The sequence below is a fragment of the Panthera tigris genome, chromosome E2 (genome assembly GCF_018350195.1).
Source record: "Panthera tigris isolate Pti1 chromosome E2, P.tigris_Pti1_mat1.1, whole genome shotgun sequence".
NCBI classification, from domain to species: Eukaryota; Metazoa; Chordata; class Mammalia; order Carnivora; family Felidae; genus Panthera; species Panthera tigris.
The window spans coordinates 53,295,001-53,317,889 of NC_056674.1; the positions used below are offsets into that span (position 1 = coordinate 53,295,001).

Sequence of the window (22,889 nt, forward strand, 5' to 3'; positions counted from 1 at the left end):
AGGGTTTTGTCCTCACCTGCAGCTTCTACGTTTGTCTGGTCTGGCATCCCATCTCTTGACTCAGCCGTGCCTCTAACAGTTCCGGTTTGCACATTCCCAGCTTCGGCGAAAGCAGAAGGGCCTAGACGGAAGCATCTGGCTTGCAGAGGGTACAGACAGTCACAGGAGAACTTTAGAAGTTCTTGGTTCGAGGGGCATCTCAGCTAGAAACGCTATCAACCTCCGGAAAGTTGAGCTTAAAAAAAAAAAAATCTGTTTGTTTGTATATGGGCTGATTTGTTTTTCTTGTATGTAAATAAATGTGTCTGTGCTGTGCCATAACCCTCTGAGCAAAGGTTGCAAGTCAGGAAGACTTGGAGCTTGTAACATTGAATTCTTTAAAACTAAAATAATAAAAGTAGCAATCATAATAAAGAATTGGCTGCCGGTTCCCCCACAGCAGGGCTGTCTCCCCACTTACGAGTGGTTACATTTTGATTTTCCAAGCTTGCTGCAAATGGGTCTGAATCGGACTCGATTTCCCATCATAATTGCTTTCTGCGTGAAGAGGTCTTTTCCAGAACTGTCTGCTGCTGTTTTAATGGGAAGCCTGTCTATTTGTATGTTAATAGTTTCCTCTGCGTTATTGGGTTTGTCGACGGAAAAGCTCAAATCAGAAGCTTCCCTATTTTCAAGGTTTACTATTAATCTCTGGATTTTTGGGCTAACACGAAGCCATTTCAGCCCCCTCTGTTCTAAGTCCTCCTGATGAAAGTGTGACGACGGAGGAGTGACGATCACAACGTGCTTCCAGACACGAAGCACAGTCGTACCAATAGGCCCTCGACGGGCCGGCCCCGGGGAACCCTGGTGCCCATGCAGCCCCACAGGTGAGTGGGGCTAGTGACAGCTGGGCGGCCCGTGCTCATGTCTTCTGGCTTGGCTGAGTAAGGTCACCTGTACCAGGTGAAAGAACACTGTAGCCATGCCAAGGCCGTGATGAGTCCCCGGGGAGAAACCAGGACCTCAGGGCTCGAGAGGAACAGGCCGGCCTTTGAATTCAGACTCTGCAGGTGAGTGGCTCTCTAATACACCGCCAGCCACAGCCTCTTGAATTTGCAAGTTCCTCACCGTTAAAAAAAGAAACAGGAGCCCCGGTTCGAAAAGTTATGTCCATCCCTATGTTATTTACAATAGCCAAGATTGTACAATAGCCAAGAGCAGCGTTATTTACAATAGCCAAGATACGGAAAACAACGCAAGTGTCCATCGGTAGATGAATGGATAAAGACGACGGGGTATGCGTCCCCAATGGAATATTACTCAGCCATAAAGAAGAATGACGTCTTGCCATTTGGGACGACATGGGGGACAGAGAGGGTATTCTGCTGAGTGAAGCGAGTCAGACAGAGAAAGAAAAATACCATATGACTTCGCTTACATGTGGAATCTAACCAAACAGAACAAACAGAAAGTGGAAAGAGACCCATAAATCCAGAAAACAAACTGATGACTGCCAGAGGGAAGGTGGGTACGGGGATGGGTGAAACGGGAGAGGGACAGTGGGAGGTACAGGCTTCCTGGTACGGAATGAATAAGTCACGGGGATGAAAGGGACAGCGTGGGGAATATAGTTGATGGTACGGTAATCGTGTGGCACGGGGACAGATGGTACCTACACTTGGGGTGAGCACAGCATAACGTACACAGTTGTAGAATCACTGTGTCGTGCCCCTGAAGCGTATACAACATGGCGTGTCGACTATAACGAACAAAAAAAGTTTTTAAAAAAGTCATGAAAACGGGGGGGGGGGGGGGAGTCATGAACAGGAGCAGCATTCGCTTGTATTATTTATCCTACTGATCGTGATGTCTAACTGCATAGCGTCCATGAAAACACCTGATGCCTGGCTATCAGTAGCCCTCTGAGACACGATTGTTCAAACTCAGAACGCAGAATCTGCTCTTTGTAATTCACTCATCCATCGTTTGGTCCATAAGGACAGGGATTTTAATCTCTCTTGCTTCTCCGCAGTGCATAGGATACTCGTGTGCGCACAGTAGGTGCTTAATAAGTAATTCTAGACAAGACGACCAAATGGGGCTCAGTCATCACATACTTACAGTGCACCTGCTCTACCCCAGTACTTAGGCCAAGCACCAGGACCCTAGGAATGAAAATACGTTGGTCTTGTTCCTGAGAGCTCTTGACCATTGAGGGGGTGGTCAGTGGAGGTCACAGAGAACAGAGATATAAATAGTTACGACAACGTGCACTTTCTTAAGAGTATGGCCTAGGAAGTGGCTGAATCAGAATCGCCCAGAGCATGTGTTAAAGATACAGATCTCCCCATGGCAGGAGACTGACGGAATCAAAATGGCTGGGGGACGGGCCCTGGGAAACTCATTTTTTTACCAGAATCCCAGAAGACCCTAACTTGCCCTTTTGTTAGGAAACTCAGCAGACGTGCATCTTGAGGACGGTGTTTGAGTTATTGCAAAGTTTTGTGACAGCTACAGTCGGGGCCAAGGGGACCCAGGGAAGCCCACTTAGGGAGATGACTTTGGAACTCTGGTTTGAGAGGTAAGGAAGAGATTGCAGAACAAGAAGGGTCTGAGGACGCCCTGTCAGAGGGGAGGGCACAGACCGGTCCCCACTGTTCCCGAAACAGCCGACAGAGGAGGTCTGAAAGAGAAGGCGAGACAAGTCAGTCCAAGGAATTCGGACTTTATAAAAAGCAAATTTTGCAAGCAGATGACAAAACCAGATTTTTAAAATTGAGGTACAATGGCGTGCAACATGACATTAATTTCAGGGGTACGACGTCTTGATTCACCATCTGTATACCCTGCAAAACGATCACCATCAGCCTAGCTGACATCCACCATCACAGTTATCAACTTTTTGTTTTTCTCTTGGGACAAGAACTTTTAAGACCTGCTCTCTCAGCAACTTTTAAATGTGCAATGCAGTATTATTCGGATTTGTATTTTTTTTTTAATAAAGAACAATCCTGTCAATTAATTCAAACATAATTAAAACACTGAATTGACAGAAATTGCAGACAGATGCAGGACTGAGTGTGTTTTGGCAAATGAACCAAGGAGCAAAGAAGGATCCTTTAACAGGACCCATGAGCCTGAAAGTTGCCGGGAAATAAAGGGAAATGGCAGTTGGAGACGATCTATAAATCAACACGAGCAGGAGAATGACCCAGAAGCAGGGAACGGACCGTGAGTTCATTCTGCTAAGCGAAATGAACGTTTTGGTTTTTTTTTTCTTTTTTAAAGTACTGTTTGCCTGTTTAGATTCCTTTCGTGTCATACCGCCTCTGAATCCAACTGCTTGTCCGGCTCTCCATATTTTTTCTGGATAAAAACCAGGGCACGAGGTGTGTCGGGCCCATGCTCAGGGTGGGGTGGCCTGGGAAAGGCAGGATTTGGGGAGGAGGGGGTGGGCCTTGGAGTCCGGGATTTGCCAGTCATAACCCTGTGACTTTGCCCATGTTCTAGACCCTCCCAAAGTCTTAGTTTCATCATGTACTAATGAGGTAAATATTAGGTGTGGATAGTAATAACTATTTCCCAGGGCCATTTCAAGGGCTGACTGGTATAAGGAAAAAAAAAAAAAAAAAGCCAGGCATGCAGGGGGGGGCTTGGGGAAGGATGGAGAATCAGGGGAAACGGTGGCAGTGATACAATCATTATAAAGATAGCATTTCTTTATTCCCTGGGGAGCTGAGCCTGGAATCTTCCCAATCCCATTTTTGCTTAGAAGAGTTTGGCTGGGAAATAACCGAAACTGGGAGGCTCCCCTCCCAAAACTTGTGTGCAGAGGGCACCCGCTTTGCTCGGGGCACAGCAGGCAGGGCAAAGGCGCCTTGCTCTGGTGACTCAGCTCACATATCTCCATGGGGTGACCGGTGCCGCCTCCTCCAGGACCCGAGCTGGCTGTCCCGGCTGCTGCCCTTAATGAGAAGGTGGCAGGAGGGGCCGGCCTGGCCCTAGAAGGCCCTTCACTGAGTGACAGCCGGAGTGCCTCGTCTGAGTCACTGCTCAGGGCGGGGCACGTTGCTGGGGCATGGGTGTTCCAGGGGAAGGTGGGCCTGTCGTGACAGAGCCCCCAGACTCAGTGCTGAGTCACCCCCTGAGTGTCCTCAGCCCCCACTCCCTGCCTCTCTTCCCTTCTGGACCTGACCGGGCCCATTCTGGGAAGGTATTAGGCAATGGATCGCCTAGAGACCCCGGTGCACCTACAGCCCAGGAAGAGTTAAATAATTATCCCAGGAGTCAAGCAATTGCTTGGCTCAGAGAACCAATAATACTTAAGCGTTTGCTGTATGCGAGACCTTGAATGGGGTTGGAATAGGAGGTGGAGGATGACAGAGAGCGTGGCCAACTCGCTCCTGTGTGCCCGGGGCTGCACCTGGTTTTAAACGGAGGAGTCCTGGGTCCCCCGGAAGCCCCTCTGTCCCTGGCAAACAGGGGAGCTGGCCCCTGAAGGGACAGGGTGGTAGAGAAAAGACAGGCGTCTGTGCCCAGAGGTGCTGACTGGTGAGGACGTGCTGCTGCCTGACATTTACGTGCGTGAGTGTTTGCTGTGTGCCTGGCACTGCTCTGGATTCCCTTGGGTAAGCCCCAGAGCGATCCCACGAGGCAGGTACCATCCGGGTTTGCCAACGAGTAAACTGAGTCACAGGAGGGCCGAGCGACTCTGTGAGGTTGCAGGAACACTAATGTCAGTGCACGAATCTTGGCGGTCCAGGTCCAGGCTGAGCCCCATCTGAATTCGTTGCTTGGATCAGTACACACACACACACACACACACACACACACACACAGACACACATGGGTCCCCCGTGGCACAGTGCTGCAGCAAATGTCATTTCAAAGAAGCCCGGTCTCGCAGTGGAGGACGTTACGGGGATCAGGACCAACAAGATCCCAGCTCCCGAGCAACGCTTCCTAAAATGCCTCTTCCCTCCGTTCCATTTACCTGCTCCATGTCTATTCTGGATCCTTCCCTTTCTAAACTTCCAAAACCTTCTTCCCCTTCTTCCCGTCCTCTCTTTCTCTCTTTCCCTTAAAAAAAAAAAAAACAAAAACAAAAACAAAAATCAAAAAACAAACAAACAAAAAACCTCCCCGTCTGCCCGCTTCTCCCAGCCCCTCTAGAAGGAGCCCTGCCAGGGGCTGGCCACAAAGCAGGCTTCCTTCCCTCCTTCCGGGAGCTTCCCCTCTGGCGTCTTGCCACAGCCCAGGACCCAGGCAGGTGAGACAGAACTTTCCTAGGCAGTCAGATGGGAGGTGTAGGTATGGAGGAGGAAAACTGGGAGCCCCACACATTAAACCACCCTGTTCCCTCACCTCTGACGCTGCTCCCTCTGTACCCATGGCTGAGCCACAGACCCACGGCCCATCGCCGTCAGGACCCCCAGAGCCTGGGAAATCCTTCAGACCCCATATCGGCATCTCTTTTCAAGCCCATGTGCTCGCTCCTGGTGTCTGTGCTATTCTTGCTGGGGTGGGGCTTTCTACAAAATCCCTCAAAGAACATTTAGCGCATTTTGTTTACTTAGTGCATATTTCAAGCTCCTTCCTGGGCCAGTGTTCCCAACCCCCTGGGGGGACGGTGGGTCTGACACACACTGTTTAACTGTGGGGTCTGCTTCACTCGTGCCACGGGGCTCACACCCAAGTCCAGGGAGCCTGAGACCACTCACAGGGAGATGAATTCAATAATACCAACATTTTGTGGGGGCGTCCGGGTGGCTCAGTCGGTTCAGCATCCAACTCTTGATCTCGGCTCAGGTCACGATCTCACGGTTCGTGGGATTGAGCCGTGCCCCACTCTGTGCTGACAGCATGGAGCTTGCTTGGGATTCTCTCTCCCTCTCTCGACCCCTCCCCACCTCAATCAACACCTTAACAGGTACAGCCATAACCATTAGAGAACACACCCAAGATCAAGGTTGGTCCCTTGGCACACGTGTACTGAATGCCTCCTGGATGCCAGACACCTCCAGGGGCTGTGGTTACGAAGACACAGAACATGGCCTCGGCCCTTGTGCAGATACGAGCCTAGGTGAAGGGGTGGGCCTGTGGGCAAGAACAAGAACGAAACAATAGGCTCTGGGTGATGACAGTCACCGGGATCGTGGATCACAGGATCCCGGGAGACAGGTGCTGGGAGCAGTCAGCGAACACTTTGTGGGTGCAGAGGACCAGCAGGAGGAATCGGGAATAACAGCCGTGACTTCCACCTGCAGAAGGGACGGTGCTAATGCTTCAGCCCACAGGATGTGCCGTAGATTATTCTGGGCCAGTGCTGTGCTGGTTGCACCCCCGAGTGTATGAGACAGGCAGTGCCACGTAACAGACACGGAAGACGGAATGGCACGCGCGATCATGATTATTACCAACAAGTCCAGAGTGTTACGGGATCGTAAAACCAGAGGGTTGGTGCACCCAGGAGATCTCCTAGAACTAGAAACTAAAGTATGAGTGGGTTGTTCACGTAGAGAACAGACACGTGTGAGAGGGAGTTGAGTCCCAGAGAGACAAAGACACGAACAAGTATGTCGCACTGGGCAGGGTGGGTGGAACGTGAGGGAGGAAGGCGGATGGAAAGGTGGACCGGGATGGGGGCCCTTGGCTGAAGAGGCTGTGTGATGCGGCGATCAGGGGTTTGACTTCGTCTCCCGAAGACAGTAGAGAATTAGACAGTAGATGCTATTCTCACTGTTTTTGTAAAGTCAACAAAAAGGCCACTTCTTACTTATCAGTGTTATGGGACAGCCTCCCCAACATTTTTACAAAGGCATGAGTTTGCTAAGCAATAAAGAAATGATCGCTTTTATTAAATATTTATTAAATATACACTATATGCTGAGAACTGAGAACTGGTCCAAACCCAGGTGACGGGAAGGGGGGCAATGGAGATAGGGTGCCTCCCTCGGGAGCCCACATCCTCGCTGGGAGAGGACATTCGCACCCCAACTGATATTTAATCCTTTAGTTTAAATTATGTGGGTATCCAGAACAGGGTGTGGACCTGAGAACCATGAGATCTGTTCAGCAGGAAAAGTCTGAAGGCTGAAAGACTCAGGTGAATGAAGGGCCTTGAGGCAGAAAGAGCTGAGCTCAGATCTGAAGGTGGGGAAGGCATGGGCCACATAAAGGGGTGGATGCAGGTGCTGTGGGCAGATGGGCGTGACCAACCCCGAAGCAAGGTGTAGAGGGCTGAAAGCCACCTTCTTCCCCACCGCTCCTTCTTTCCTTCTTGCCCTCTCCCTCTCTTATTTTGAGAAAACTGTAAACCCCCGTGCAGTTACAGCAAATAATGCAGAGATTCCATATATGTGACACCCAATTCTCCCCATCTGACATCTTCTGTAATTCCAGTAGAATATCCCGACCAGGAAATTGATAGTAGACTAATGGCCATTTCTTTTTCTTTCTGTTTTTTTTTTTTTTTGAAGAAGATGAAACTTCACACATAAATAATAAAAACAGCCACTTCGTTATCAAAGAGTCCCAGCATCAGGAGTAACTATTTCACCTCCCTCAGACAAAGCTTCACGTCTCTCTGGGCGAAAGAGCCTATGTGCACACACACGTGTAGGCATGTATGTATATAAGGGTACAGACGCACACATAGACAACTAGATGATTTTTCCAGCCTATTAAATCATCTAACTCAAAATTGGAATTGTTACATTATTAACTAACCAAAGATGACTCTTCTCTCTTTAAGGAAAAAAAAAAAAAACTAACTCTATCTTTAAGTAAAGTATTTGAAATAGGATATTAAGTTATAACTCCTGGGGACAAGAGCTTGTAATAATTATGTTGAACAGCTCCCTTGGTTTTGAGAAGAAAGTGGGCAGGAATATTTTTTCCCCTTTTTATATCATTCCAGTTTGGCCCTGGAACACTCATCATTTTATAACAATTCCACGTGTCATCCCTCCTACCATCATTCTATTAGAGCCTCGCTTCCCTCAGGATTTTTGAAATAGATTTCAGGGAAGGGGAAGTCAATGCAATGCCTTTTCTTACACACCAATATATTTTGCTCCTTGCTGCAGGTTCACATTCCAAGTAAAGATTCTGTCCCGCGATACAGTTAGTCCTATTTTCTGTCAGGAGGAAGAGATCGAAAAGAGGAAGCAAATGGAAATGTGAACCGGGGCGCAGGAAAGCTACAGGGTATTTGTAAGAATCAGAGTGATGTGCCTTTTAATAATGCACAAAGAATGCACACAGACACTCCGACAAGAGCTGGTAGTCACCTGGCTAGGTCCTTTACAAATAACTTTCCAAACATCTACAACAAAACTACGAACTATGCCTTCCTTATTCATGCCCATTTGCCAGATGGAAAACAAAAACAAAAACACAAAACCAAAACCAAAAACAAAACAAGTCTCAAGGGAAGAAGGCAATTGCTCTGAAAGTCACAGAGAGTAAGAGAAAGACGTCGTGAGTCAAACTCAGGTCGGTGCAACTCAAGACCCGGTGATCTTTCCACCGCATCACCTCGCTGGAGTGCAGTTGATTTTTTTTTGATATAGCGTTGCTGAGGACAAAGAGAGTATATCCCTTGGTGATCTGAGATAGAATCCGGGGCCTCCAAGGTTGTGCTGTAACTAACTGATAATGAGACTGGCTTGGAGCTCCGATGAGGACCTTTCGGTAACTCTTGATCCTTAAATTGTAACTGTGGATTCTTGTCCTTTCTCCGGTGGCAGAATACCGCACGGATTTTGAAATAAAAATCGTAATTATAGATCCCCTTGGGCAGTTCCTAGGCCTTCAGGAGAACGGCACCCCCAACCATTCCAAAGTTTTACTCGGAAGAAGGTTAGCCTTGGAAGTTTTCCTCTCTCTTGCCATGGTTTGTGGAATCTGACCCGGGCCCCCGTCCTATGCCTTATCTACATTTACTTAATCGTTCCTTGCAACAACCCTTTGAGTTCCAAGTTCTAAGTTCTAAGGTTACCTCATGTACACGATAAACCTCAGAGGGGTGAGGAATTGACTCGGGGTCCCTCGAAGAAGCAGCTGCACCCCAGGGACAGGAATCCAGGTCAGACTGTGCTAAAAGGAGCTGGCTAATAACTCGGAAGCTAATCATGGCAGAAGACTGTCTGTAGCATATACTTTTCTAAAAAAAATGCCCCACAGCGGGCCTTCTTCACCTTTTCTGTTTGGATGGCTATCACATAGCCTTTCCAAAGCCCTCTCAAAGAATACAGCACCAGACTTCACTTCATGTACGCCAAGGACATATGCAATGATGCCCCAAACATGCACAGACAATCCTCATCACTCACACATTCCATATTTCCTAGAATTGACTTGTAATCCCAAAATTGATCCTTGCAGTGTTTTGTGGTCACTCGTGGACAAGTGCGGAGCAGCAAAATATCTGGGTTGCTTGATGCTCGTGTTCCCTTGAGGTAACGAAGGAGATGCCCTGCCTCTGTATTTCAGATTATACTGTAAATAATGTCCTTTTTACAGTCTATTTAGTGCCACATTCTAGTGCTTTTTATTGGTGAGTTTGTTGTTTAAAATGTCCCCTAGACAGGGAGCTGGAGTGCTGTCTAGTGGTCCTGAGAGTAAGAACACCAGAATGTGTCTCATGGAGAAAACAACTGTATTAAATACGCTTCACTCAGGCATGGGTTATAGTGCTGTTGGCTGTGAGTTCAATGTTACTGAATCAACAGTATGTCTTAAATAACCTGGCAGTTATATATTTATCATTTGATGAAAATGCGACCAGAGGCTTGTAGGAACCTAACCCTGTATCTCCCTTAGGAGCAATGGTTCAGTATTCACGAATTCAGTATTCACGAATTCAGTATTCACGGTGACTTTATACAACATAACTCTCATCGCTACAATACCTATAAAATAAGAAATAACTGAAAACAATCTTTGGATAGGAGGACAATATTAAATTAACTTATCCATACAATGAAGTTATATGAAGCCATGAAAGCTAAGTGGTCAGAAGAATAAAAAATTACCATTATGTAATAATGCAAATGGAAGGGATGGGAGCAGAGTAGTAAGCTATGTAAATCCCATGGCTCAGAATTTACATAATTGGGACCTAGCTTTAAACACACACACATGAAACCCAGCTTGGAAGGAAAGTTTCATGGTGGTCACCTTTGTGTAATGTGCTTATGGATGTTATGGAGGGTCTTCTTTATAATTTATAATATTTTTAAGTTAATTATGCTATATATATTTAATTTATAATCATAACTGATTCAACAATCATAACTGATTCAAAATAGTTTCATCATTTGACAGTCTTCATAAATATGTCCAACCCTTTTGGAATAATATACAGACACATCAAGCACCATAAAATGCTCATAAACATTGCCCTGGTGATTTGTATTTTAAGGAAATAAGTTAAAATTTGGTTAAAAGTTTGGTGCATAAAGACACTTATTACATATATTTTATTCAAGAAACACATCTGAAGCAAATTAGTAAAAATGCCAGCAGCATGAGGTCAGGAACATTGCAACATAAACACAATGAGATACCATGTAGCTATTATGTACGTGTATTTAAGAAATAGTTAATCAGCACTTACTGCGGGCTAGAGATATAACTGTGAGCAAAAATGATACATTGAGGAACTTCTGTTTCTCCAGAAGGAAGCAGATATTAATCAAAGAAACAAACACAAAAAAGTAACACTGCTCTGATCAGTGTTAAGGAGAATGGTCCTTTTGTGATTTAGGAGGGAATAGTGACCAAGCGAGGGAGTGAGGATTCTTAGCTATTTCCCCAAGAAACATGCGACTGAGCTGAGATGTGATGTTTATTATGACTCTGAAGACAGATGGATGAAAGATCTATAAATAAAAATAAGACTGGTACTATAATTACAATATGTAAATACACATATGTAGCTAGAGATAGGAATTTGCAAAAACAATGGAAGCAGGTCTACTAGGATAGTGAGATAGTGGGGGGGTGATTTTTTTCTTAAAGTGACTGTTAATGTCCTTGTAGTATTTTTATAGTTAAAAACTTTAAATGTAGTCATCTCACATTTTTACTTGACCCAATTATATTTTTACATACTCAAAATTATAAATTTATATTCAAAATAACATTTTAATAGCCTTGCATGGTTTATGTTATTATCTTTCCATATAAATATTCTATCTTAGGGATTCAAATTAATATACGTTCACTATCAGAGCAATTGCTCAGGGTTAAAATGTTCTTTCTTACCCTACTGTCAATCCAATGCTCAAAATGATTTGGTGGGTTTTTTTTTTCAACTCCCCTTTTTCATGGTTTTATTTGCTTTTCATATCAGAGTTAAAGACTGAAAATATATCAGTGCTATCTAATAAGGTTAAATCTGACTCTAAATAAGTTCTCTCCATTAAAATAATCAATTGATTTTATTAAAAAAGAGAATAGGAAGAAATATACAACACACTGCTGGTCCAAGGGTAACAGGTTGATCTGGTCAGCCCCTTGTCTAGAATTTGTGTTTCGTGTTCTGGGTCCTCTTCCCCAGTGGGAGACAACAGCGGTGGGTAAGACAAAAGGATTGCAAAGGTCATACAAAACCCACCGGGGTGAGTCTATTCCAGAGATTAGGAAAGAGAGCTCAAGTTCATGTGCACCAAACACTGCTCCCAAAAGGGGAACTCAGAGTGGGCACCCCTCACCCCCAAGCATGTGCTGCGTAAATTAATACATTTCAAAAGCCTAGAGAAACCACACTTCTTTGTGAAAACAAGGATACCTGGCAAAAGTTCTATCTAGGTAGCTCCCCTTGCCTAGGTCCTTGGAAAGACAGAAGGCAATGCTAACCATAGTGCTGAGCCTGCACCTCCCCCCTGGGACACTTGAAGGTCTACCGAGAGTATGATACAGGGCCACCTACCATGTTCTAATCATCTGCAGCAGCTGTAACTTCTAGAGCACTTTAGAGCTCTGAGACCTGACCAACAACTCAAGACTGAAACAAACTTTCAAGAAAATGAAGAAAAGAGCATTGGTTTATGGCAAACCCTATGAGGGACCATCTCACCCTCTCCCGGCCTTGTCTTATTTCTTCTCTCTCTTCTCCCTCTGCCTGCCCCACCTCCTCCTTTTTATTCCTTCTTCCAACTTGGTCTTCCCCAATTCTGTCTTTATTCTGGATTTTGTTTCACAAGAGAAGACCCTTCTTCTTGTCCCTCTGTTGATTCTCTGCAGCCATTCTGTTCCCTCCTTTCAACCTCCCTATTAATGCTTTCTTGGTCCATTTCCTTACTTTTTGTTTTAAATTTTAATGTTTGTTTTTGAGTCAGAGAAAGACAGAGCACGAGTGGGGGAGGGTCAGAGAGAGAGGGAGACACAGAATCTGAAACAGGCTCCAGGCTCTGAGCTGTCAGCGCAGAGCCCGACGCGGGGCTCAGACTCAAGAACCGTGAGATCATGACCGGAGCTGAAGTCAGATGCTTAACCGACTGAGCCACCCAGGCACCCCCCTCGGTCTGACTCTTTAAATGGGAAAACTGATAACATGGCATTAAAATATTCTCCTTGGTTTTTCAGATCTCTACTTTGAAGAAGGAGCTACTAACCTTCCCTTTAGAAGTGACTGAACTGAGTGTCCCAGAAGTGAGAATGTAGCCCCAGTCGGGCTGGGCCGGGGGTCAGGGGAAGGCAGAAAGGGACACTAGGTAGGGACTCAAGACCTTTCCCCTGGATATTTCGGGGCTCCACGTAGGTGTTCTCCCTTAGAGAGGTTTTCCCTGGACACCCTACCTTGAAAGAGGGTCTCTCTATGGTGCCCTCTCAATTCGTTATCCTGCTGGTTTCTTTTCTGGCACTTTCCACACATAAAACCTAACTTTTGTATTCCAGTTAAATGTATATCTCATTTGTTTGTTTGTTTACCTTCTGTCCCTACCGTCTCTGAGAATGCAAGCTCCAAGAGAGGAGAAGAGACAACAGATATGCTGGGTCCCATTCAATCCCCAGTTCCCAGAGCAGTTCATGCTGCCTGGGATGTGCTCGATGAACATTTGTTGAATAAACACATGATTACATAAAGAAAACTGACTTTTGGGGTAGAGCCTACGTGGTGCTTGGGTGAAGGGTTCTATGGCTAAAAGACAAACAACTTTTCCTTTTTTTTTTTTTTTTAAAGCAAATACACGACCTGAGACTTAAGGATCTAAGCCAGTGTGAGTCATGCATGAAACATTTAAATGAGGTGAAAGAAAAACAGTCATAAAAATAATGACATAAAAGTGTTTTTCAGGTATGAAATCTTTAAAAAGTCGAAAGAAATCTGTGGATTCATTTTAGCAAGATGTTTTGCTTAACCCCACGTATCCAAATTATTATCAATCTGACGCGTGCTATCAAAGAATCACGGAGGGGTTCTTTTGGTCCCTTTGTCTTGGAGCCTTTATTTGAAATCCAGTGTGTGTTTGACCGTGAAGCAATCTCCACCAGCCTGACCTCAGGTCCTCCGAAGGCACATGTGGCTATGGATCCTGCACAGCAGCGGTAGCAAAATCTTTCATTTAAAAATTTATTTATTTATTCATTTTGAGGAGGGGGAGAGCAGAGAGAGAAGGAGACAGATTCCCAAGCAAGCTTTGCCCTGGCAGCGTGGAGCCCCACGTGGGGCTCCAACTCGTGAACCATGAGATCATGACCTGAGCCGAGACCACGAGTCGGATGCTTAACCAACTGAGCCACCCAGGCGCCCCAAATTCTCTTCATTTTTGACATCAGGACCCTGAGGCAAAGAGGGGTGGGGAGCGAGCTATGGCCATGTCACAAGGAGTCTGTTCTGAGCAAACTCAGGCCACAGCTCTGGGTTCTCATTTCTCATGCTGTATACTATTCACCTTTCTACAAGGGGCTGTGAGCACGGCCTTCACCTGAGCTGCTCAGTTTCGGTCTCACCAAGATCTCCGTGTAGCTATGCAACCTTGAGCAGATGATTCACTCAGTTTCTCATAATTTGAAGAGGGCTCTTCATAATGAACCAGAATCAAGTTATCCTAAAAATTTTACTTAAGATAAACCCATGCCACGGGATAAATTATGTCCTCTGAAAAGATATGTTTAAGTCCTAACCCCCAGTATCCAGAACTTACTGGAAAATGGGGTCACTGCCGATGTAATTGTTAAAGTGAGGACATATCGGGGTAGGGTACACCCTGCACTCAGTATGACTAGTATCATATGAGAAGACAGAAGACAGAGACGGGGACACAGGGAGGGCTCCCTGTGACCACAGAGGACAGGCAGAGATTGGATCAATGTGCCCACAAGCCAAGGATTGCTAGCTGCCACCAGAAGCTAGGAAGAGGCAAAGAAGGATTCTGCTCACAGCTCCAGTGGGGGCACTGCCCTGCTGACACTTTGATTTCAGACGCGTGGCCTCTAGAACTTAAGAGGAGAAATTCCTGTGGTCTCAAGCCACCCAGTTTATAGTAATTTGTTACAGCACCCTTAGGAGTCGAATACACCCATAAACAGTTTGCCAGATGAAACACAGAATACCCAGTGAAAGTCTAATTTCGGATAACAAAAACAAAACAAAGCAAAAACACACAAAAAAAAAACTGTTTAGCATAAGTATGTCCCACACAGTATTTGAAACATACTTATACCCATTCGGTGTCCTGTGTTTAGATGTTCTAAACCTGGCAACGCTACCCATAAATCACATGGGTGTGCGTCAGCCACAGCTTTATAGAACATTAGCTATTGTCAGGATATTATTATGGCTCGATAAGGAGGGGAAATATGTAGATATACACATGCTGTGTGTAAATGAATATATACATGCTATAAACATGCTAACTTTGTAGGTAGTTACGAATGGATGTTGTAAGATTCATTTTATTTTCATTATTTTCAATTTTTTTTCTTTAAAGTTTATTTTTGAGAGAGAGAGAGAGAGAATGAGTGGGGGGGAGGGGCAGACAGAGAGGGAGACACAGAGTCCGAAGCAGGCTCCAGGCTCCGAGCTGTCAGCACAGAGCCCGACGCGGGGCTCGAACTCACGGACAGAGAGATCATGACCTGAGCCGAAGTAGGAGGCTTAACTGACTGAGCCACCCAGGCGCCCCTGTAATATTCATCTTAGCTCTGACTGAAGTTAGAGCACCGACACAATCTGACAAATAAAAATGAAATCGAATTGCCACATGACGAAGGGCCCGTGGGGCGGCTCTCGGCTTCCTCGGGGCTCTGCAGGCCCAATTTCGTCACAGGTGGGCCGGTGCACGCGCAGGCCCCAGCGTGCTGCGGGGGCCGCGTGCCTGGGCAGGCCCCAGTGCCTTGGAAAACCACTGTGTCCCAACAGCCTGTCCCTCCAGCACTGCTTGTGGGTGCCCTTCCCAAACGCTCCCACCGGCTCCTCCCGTTGGAGCAGCAGCCTGGCTGCGAGAAACTGTCAATTTGAAGAGCCAAGCAGATGTTATCAATATCTGCGAGATGCACCCATCATTCTTTCAGTGGTATGAACGGGGGCCGCTTTCCTTTTCCGTCCCCTCCTTCCCCATCCCTTCCCGCCCCCCAGCTGCGGGCTTCCTGTCATTCTTCCCGCAAGACTGGGGGGCGGGGGGGGGGGGCTTGGGGCTCACACGATCTTAGCGGGCGGAGATAAACTGGGCCGAATATTTATGATCCTGCTTTTCGGGAAGAGCAGATTCTGGGTGTGTCTGAGGTTCAGGAAGTTGATGGAAAAGAGGGAGACATCAAGAAACAGATGTTTTGGGGATGTGTGTGTGTGCGCGTGTGTGCATCACAAGCAACTATTTAATTTTGTAGATCCGAGATCCTTACTAGAATGTGAATCACAAGTTTCACATCCTAGAATTAATTGACAGTTAATCAGCCGCGCCAATATTTATTGAGAACATACTATACACCCATGATTTAAATGCTGGCGATCTAGCAGTGAACAAGAAAGACTAACCCTGCTTGTCACGAAATTTTCCTAGCAGTGAGAGGAGGCAGATAAGAAGATAGTAAATAGTTAAGTGCTTGAAATGTTGTCTGTAATAATGTCTGGCGAGGCAAAATGATAGCGCCGAGAGTGTTGGGAACAGGGACATCTACTTTAGGAAGGGATCTCTGAGGAGATGGCATTAAAAAGACTCCTCCCCAAAGGATAAGGGGATAGCCGAAGGAAGGCAGTGGTGAGCCACGGAGGGTTTTTCTAAAGAAGACGACCTGGTATCCAACAGTGCCTCAGGAACTTCACCCTAGAAGCCTCTAGAAGAGCTGCTGCTCATCAGAGAACCATGCCGTAAGCCCCCCCACTGCATGTCATGGACGGGTTTCTCCTTGCTGCATCTAAAATGATTCTAGTTACGCATCATCCTTGGATGAGTTACGGAAAGAGCCTCCCGAATAATTTTCTGGGTTCTGTGGTGCAGATGAGGAGCTCGGGGTGAGAAACGCTTTGAACGTTAGACACTGTGACCAGAAATCCAGGACGTGCGATGATGGGGAGAAGAAGGAAGTAGAAATAGAGATACACGGGACGCGTCTCCCACCTGAGCCTGTCTCCTCCACTGGAAGTGGGCGTCCTGACGCCTCCCTGGGAAGAGTCTCGGGAGGTTGAGAAGAGACAACACAGGGAAGCGTGCTCAGCTCGGTGCCTGGGAGCAGGTGGCATCTCTTTCCTTCTTTTCTCTTTTCGTCCACGGTCTAAGGAACCCAAATGAGAGTGGGGCACATCTACGAGTGGAAAACTGCAAAAATCTCTTAATCCCAAATTTTTCAGAGGATGTAAAACTATCATGGGACCCAAAAAGCCATTTGAGGACCAGACAAGGAAACACACACACACACACACACACACACACACACACACACACACACACACACTGCACTCCATCCCTTCATGTACCACAATCTTACTGTCAGTAACAAACATGCAATTCCCTCCGTTCTGAACACAAAATCCACAGTCCAAGCTGACTTAGCCACGGGAGAGATGGGCGTGGAGGTACTGTGGCCAGAAAACTTGCTGTTCGGGGTTTTGTGCAGGCCTCCACGTCCCACCCACACCCCCCCCCATGCACATCTCTGATGGTCCATCCGTGACCCTGACTTCACCATAAAGTGTTCCAAGGGCCAAAAATCTTCCTCAGCCACTTGACAAACTTCTGTTATTCTCCTCAGGCACCATAATGCATTCTTCCACGTTCGTACATACGCTCCAATGGACGGAGAGGCGTTCACACCGAGAAAACTCACTTGCAACTAACTGCTTTACACTTCTATCCCAATGAATCATAATTGCCTGATTCCTTCTCTTGCCTGTGACTTGACTGTGAGCTTCAGAGGACTGAGACTTATTTATTTGGCTTTGCTGTGTGCTGTTGCTGTCCGGCAATAGCTATCTGTTGAACAAATAAATACAGCTAAAAAGCAAACAAATGAACTCAAAACCACATCTGCACAGCCTGTATATGAACTCACACATAAATCCCCAACTCACGGATAGTCCCGATCATACTCAGGTATACGTCCACGCAAAAGCCACGTGAGTCAGTTGCACACACGGGTATCCACCCATCTCTTTCTATATCTCAAATTGTTCTGTACGTCCCCCAACATCCCACATCTCCCTGCATGTAGATAATTCTCACTAATGCCAGGTGCCTGGCTGGCTTGATATGGTGGCATCCTGGCCTGGAACAGGTGAAAGAGGCTACCCCAGAGAGTTTAGAGCCCTCTGCTCTTCAAAGCTCACTGCTGGCACCCAAGACCAGGTGCTCCGCAGGGGTGATTGTGGTTCATGGGCCTGATTCTGAGGCCTATCTCGGATGAGTCAGAACTTAACATCAGCCAACAGGGGAGACTTAATCTATTTAATATACTCTCTGCTCTGGGGTCCCAGATGGTGAAGAGACCAAGCAAAGATGTCAAACTGTGTGTGGTCTTTAAATAGCCCTTGATGTTTGTCACAAGAGTTGAGCCTGGGGCCTGGATCCATTCCAGTTGGTAATTGATAATTCCAACTGGTAATTACGTGCTCTGGGTAGTTTCGGTTGGCGTTCCGCACATCCTGTCCTCAAATGGCGAGAGGTGTTCCTGGGTTTCATGCCAGAGGTGGCTCCATTTCAAGCCCCATAAAGTTTCTAAATACCTTTGGAATGCTGCAGGATGAAGGATGCTATCCTCGTTAAACACATGGGCTTCTCAAAAGAAAACCCATTACTCTCTGATAATGACAATTTTTCCTGGTCCTTATGTTCCTTGTTAAAGGAAAATGTCAATTAATAAAGAACACACACACATAACCCTTCCCAGGAATTAGTTAATTATGTCAACCAATGTCCTAGGGGGCCAAACAAGTAATCTGCTTGCAAATTATTGTATTCTTCAGAATATATAGAGACATTCTAGGTTGTCTTGATGCCTTTCTTCCTCGTTTTTCTTTCACACTTTTTGAGATCTAATTAATAAATGCCCGCGGATTGAGGTCTGCTCACTTGTCTTTTCCTGGCATATACCTCCATTTAAGAAGACACAGGCCTATTTCTACCCTTTGCACAATGGACACCGGCCAGGGCTTTATGATAGTCATACCAGGAATAAAACTGGAGCCTTCCTTTTCCTCTTCTCTCAAAGGAATTCCAAAGCAAAATTCAGTTAAAAACATGAGATGTTGATCACAGACGCAAGCAACTGCAAGACTCAAGAGGCGCAGAGAGTCTTACTTGGAGCGGCCCCTTCCCCACAAATGTCCTTATTTCCTGAAAATGCCTCTGGGTCTGTAATGAGCACATGCCCAACTCATCACCTGTGTGTTTAGCTCTCTGTTGCTATGAAGTGCACCAAAGCGCACTGAACTGCAGTGCCCTGAAAGATCAGCACTATTTTATTTCTCAGTTTGGGGATGACTGTGCTCATCTGGGCGGATCTTGCGCTCGTCTCACCGATGGTCCCTCTCACAGTTGAGGCCAGATGGTGGCTGGGGCTGCACTCATCTGAAGACAGAGACATGAGATCATGCTGTCTCAGGGCCGATTCTTTCTACGTGGCCTCACCAAGTGGTCTTCACCCAGCGGTCTCTCCCACTGAGCAGCTGGACTTCTTCCCCAGGGTCTAAAGGCTCCCAGGTGTGAACATTTCAAGAAGCAAGATGCAGAAGCCGCCAGTCTTCTTGAAGGCGGGGCTGGAACCAACACATTACTCCCTCTGCATTCTGTAGTTAAGCAGGAGTGGGGCCAGCTCAGGTTCCACGTGGAAGGCACTACACCAGTGTGTGAGGGCTGGAAGGTGTGGCTCGCTAGGGGCCACCTTCGAAGACGAGCTGCCACACCATCACTGTCTCTCTTGTCAACCTCCACCAACGGCTGCTGGTCACACTTGACTGGGGATTCCTCATCTCATGCTCACCCCACTCAGACCTGGAATGCCCCCTTCTCTGGCCCGTCTCTCCCTCTATCCTGTTTCCCGCTTTGGGTTTTGAGTTCCTGCTTCTCCTCCATGGCATCGACCCTGCCCTTTCCCCTGTGTCGAACTTCAGTGACAGCTCATAATGACCTCTCCTCTCTTCACTTGAAATCTGATAGGGATTCCACCCAGCTTCAAATCAAATATTGTTAAAACAAAACAAAACAAAATTGAGAAATGGTATATATAATATGATTCTGTTTATGGTAAGAAATGTAAATGAACAGTTGCATATGCTTATGTAAGTTTGTGTATCCACGTAACATAAAATATAGGGTAAATACACATGATGGAAATTTCCAACACAGATTTACCCTAGGTAATATTTGGATGCTGAGAAAGGGGTAATAGGTAACTTTTTGATTTTATACTCTAATGGATATTAAAAAAATTTCCAATGAGTTCACACCCCTTTTATAAAAAAAAGTAATGTAGAAATCTAATTCAATTTTAGGAAATATTTGCTGAACTTCTAGCAGGAATAAGACCCCATTCTTGGACTAGTGATTTTAAAATTGATAAGACATGGTCTTTTAAAAAATTTTTTTCCAGGGGCACCTGGGTGGCTCAGTCGGTTAAGCGTCTGACTTTAGCTCAGGTCAAGATCTCACGGTCCGTGAGTTCAAGCCCCGCACCGGGCTCTGTGCTGACAGCTCAGAGCCTGGAGCCTGCTTCGGAGTCTGTGTCCCCCTGTCTCTCTATCCCTCCCCCACTGACACTCTGTTTCTGTCTCTCAAAAAATGAATAAATGTTAAAAAAATTTAATTTTTTTCCTCAAAGGAATTCTCAACTATTTTGGCCATGCGGAAACACACACACAAAGATACACACACGCACACACACACCACACACCCATCATTAAGCAGCAGTACTCCACATACATCAAACAAGGCCAAAGCCTGCACAATGTTTACAAAATCCAAACTGGGGCTAAGAAGTTAATATTCTCAATTTTAAAATCAAAAGAGTGTGACCAGGCTCTGCCTCATCCATTTCATCCCTGTGTTCAGGGGTGAATCTGCCAGGAATCTTTCTCTGGCATACTGATGCCAGAGTCTGGCTCACTGAGCCAGGCACGTGCTGACTGACGGCAGCCCAGGTAGGAACCGCCCATCCTGCTCAGGTGCGTCTCCAGCCCATCGATTGCCAATCTCCCAGAATCCCTCTCTCTCCAAGTGGGCAGGATGCAGCCTAGGGGTCATTCCCAGATCACACAGATTTCTGAGAACATGCTCTTTCTTGAAATGGTGATGTAATGCGGAGGAGAGTTTCAGGGCTGATCAATGACAGCGAGGACTCTGTCAGGATGTACAGTAATTTGACTCAGCTCAATAAATTGAGCTTCTGGGGCAGGAAAAAGACCCCAGGTTCTAAAAATGCTTGTACAAAGAACCTTGTGCACTTCTGTCTCCTCTGCCCAGCCCGCTCCTCTTAAAGCACCCCCATCTCGCTATTACTAAGACTCACACCAGTGGGATAGATCCTGGTGGGAACATATAGGGCATATTGAAAAGCCCATTGATTTGTAGCCTTCGCCGAGCCTACCATTCTGTCTGACAGGAACTCTGTGCGCCTGTGAACACACATACTCCTCGTCTGCCCACGAGAGGCCCGACCATCAATCATGACTCTTGCACCCCTCGAGGCAGAAGCAGTTGTAGATTCTTTCCAGGGGTGCTGAGTCGGTCCCAAGGACTCAAGGGTCAGAGCAAGGGCTCCCCAAACAAGAGAGACAGGAGGGGGCAGGCGTGGGCGCTTTGAGCTGAAACACTGCTCATGTCCCGTTTGCCACGACCCCATGAGGTCAGTTCCGTGAACAGTCCCATGTTTCAGAAGACAAAACTAATGCTCTGAGATATTAAGTCAGTCTGAGCCTTTAATTAAAGCCTGAGTGTTTATGCAAACCAGCCAGAAACACTCCACTTTGATCCATTCCCACATACGATTTTGTTAGAACACAAGACTCTTCTGCCAAAATCAGGAATGTCCTGAAGCCTCTGAACTAAACCATCCATTCATTCTCTCTATTTTACAGACAAAGGGCCTAAAGCTTAGAGAAACAGAGAGAGTTGCCCACCTCCACGTGGCCACTAAGCAGTCGGGAAAGAAACGAAGCTGAGATCGAACGATAATAATTATATCCGCTCTTAGTGACCAAAGATGCATTGTGTGTTGGGTGCCATGCTCCTCACGCGGGGTGTGATCTCATCCCTAGGACCCAACACAACAGAGATAACACCGCACCTCTCTTGTGGGATTACCATGAGCATCCAACAAGAAGAGGCACTCCTTAACCCTCTGGTGTGCCTCTCAATGTGCATAGATCTTGCTCTAAGATCAGCTAAGACCATAGAACGTCCTAGCCGCAGAAACTGACATGAATCTTATTCTCATGCAGTATCCAGAAATACATCGTCATCTGGCAGGCCTAGTTAACTGTGCCCTCAGTGTGTGTGTGCGTGTGTGTGCGTGTGTGTGTGCGCACAGAGCACAATTAGTAAGTGCATGTGCTACAGTGGTGACTTTCCTTTTCCTTCAAGAAATTTGAATTGCTTGTGAAACCTTTAATAGAGATTAAATAGCTGATAATCAGCTTTCACCACGTTATTGACCCTTTCGACATTTGTCTTAGTGATCTCTTGCATCTGAAATGGTGTGCAGCCTGCGGGATCCGTTCCTTTGACTGGTCACGGGAAAATTCTACCGATGCCTCAGCCCTGTCCAGGGCCAAGGAGTTGGGGCAGGGGTGGGGTAACTCCAGCTCACTGCCTCACCCCTCTGTATCTTGCCCACAAGTCCCTCGGAAATGCCACATTACGTACCAGCAAGACAGTCTAGTATCTTCCTATGTGGCCACTCGACCTTCCCTATCTCATGTGGGCCTGAGAAATAGAGGTGGTTAGGGAATAGCACGGTCAGGTTCAAAGAACATGGATAATAGCAGCTCCGACATCTGCTGCCTTTGGGGTCTGGGGGTCAAAGATTCAGCCTCAGAGATTCTCTCTTTCTCACCAGTAAAATCAAAACAACAGTCGACGCCCTCCACCCGGCCCAGGCTGGTGTTAAATATCATGTGAGCTCCATACGTGTTGGCAACACTTCCTTCCCTGACACAGAGGATCTCAAGGTGTACCTCCCAAACTTTGTCAGAAAGGCAAATTCTCAGGCGCCACCCCAGGTCCACCGAATCAGCATCTCTGGGGGCGGGACCCAGCCATCTGAATTTTCTGACGCACAGGTGGACCCGAAAACCCCTCCTTATACTACTGCCATTTTGCAGCTCATACACCTAGCCCTGGCCATAAGGAACTTCTCTCCAGTGCCTCTGAGTTTGCATCTGCACTTCTCACGGGACATCATTCCATGTCCCTTTTATACTCCCTTCCCGTCCCCGGAGAAGCCCCACTTAGCTTTCAGATCTT

At 46.6% G+C, this 22,889-nt stretch overlaps 1 non-coding gene across 1 annotated transcript; it reads left to right on the forward strand.

Annotated features, from left to right (window-relative positions):
- Positions 1 to 4,446: 4,446 nt before the first annotated feature.
- LOC122234412 lies at positions 4,447 to 4,559 on the forward strand. Its single transcript, XR_006212207.1, has one exon. It is a non-coding gene; the product is annotated as a small nucleolar RNA SNORA17 (small nucleolar RNA).
- The last annotated feature ends 18,330 nt before the right edge of the window (positions 4,560 to 22,889 follow it).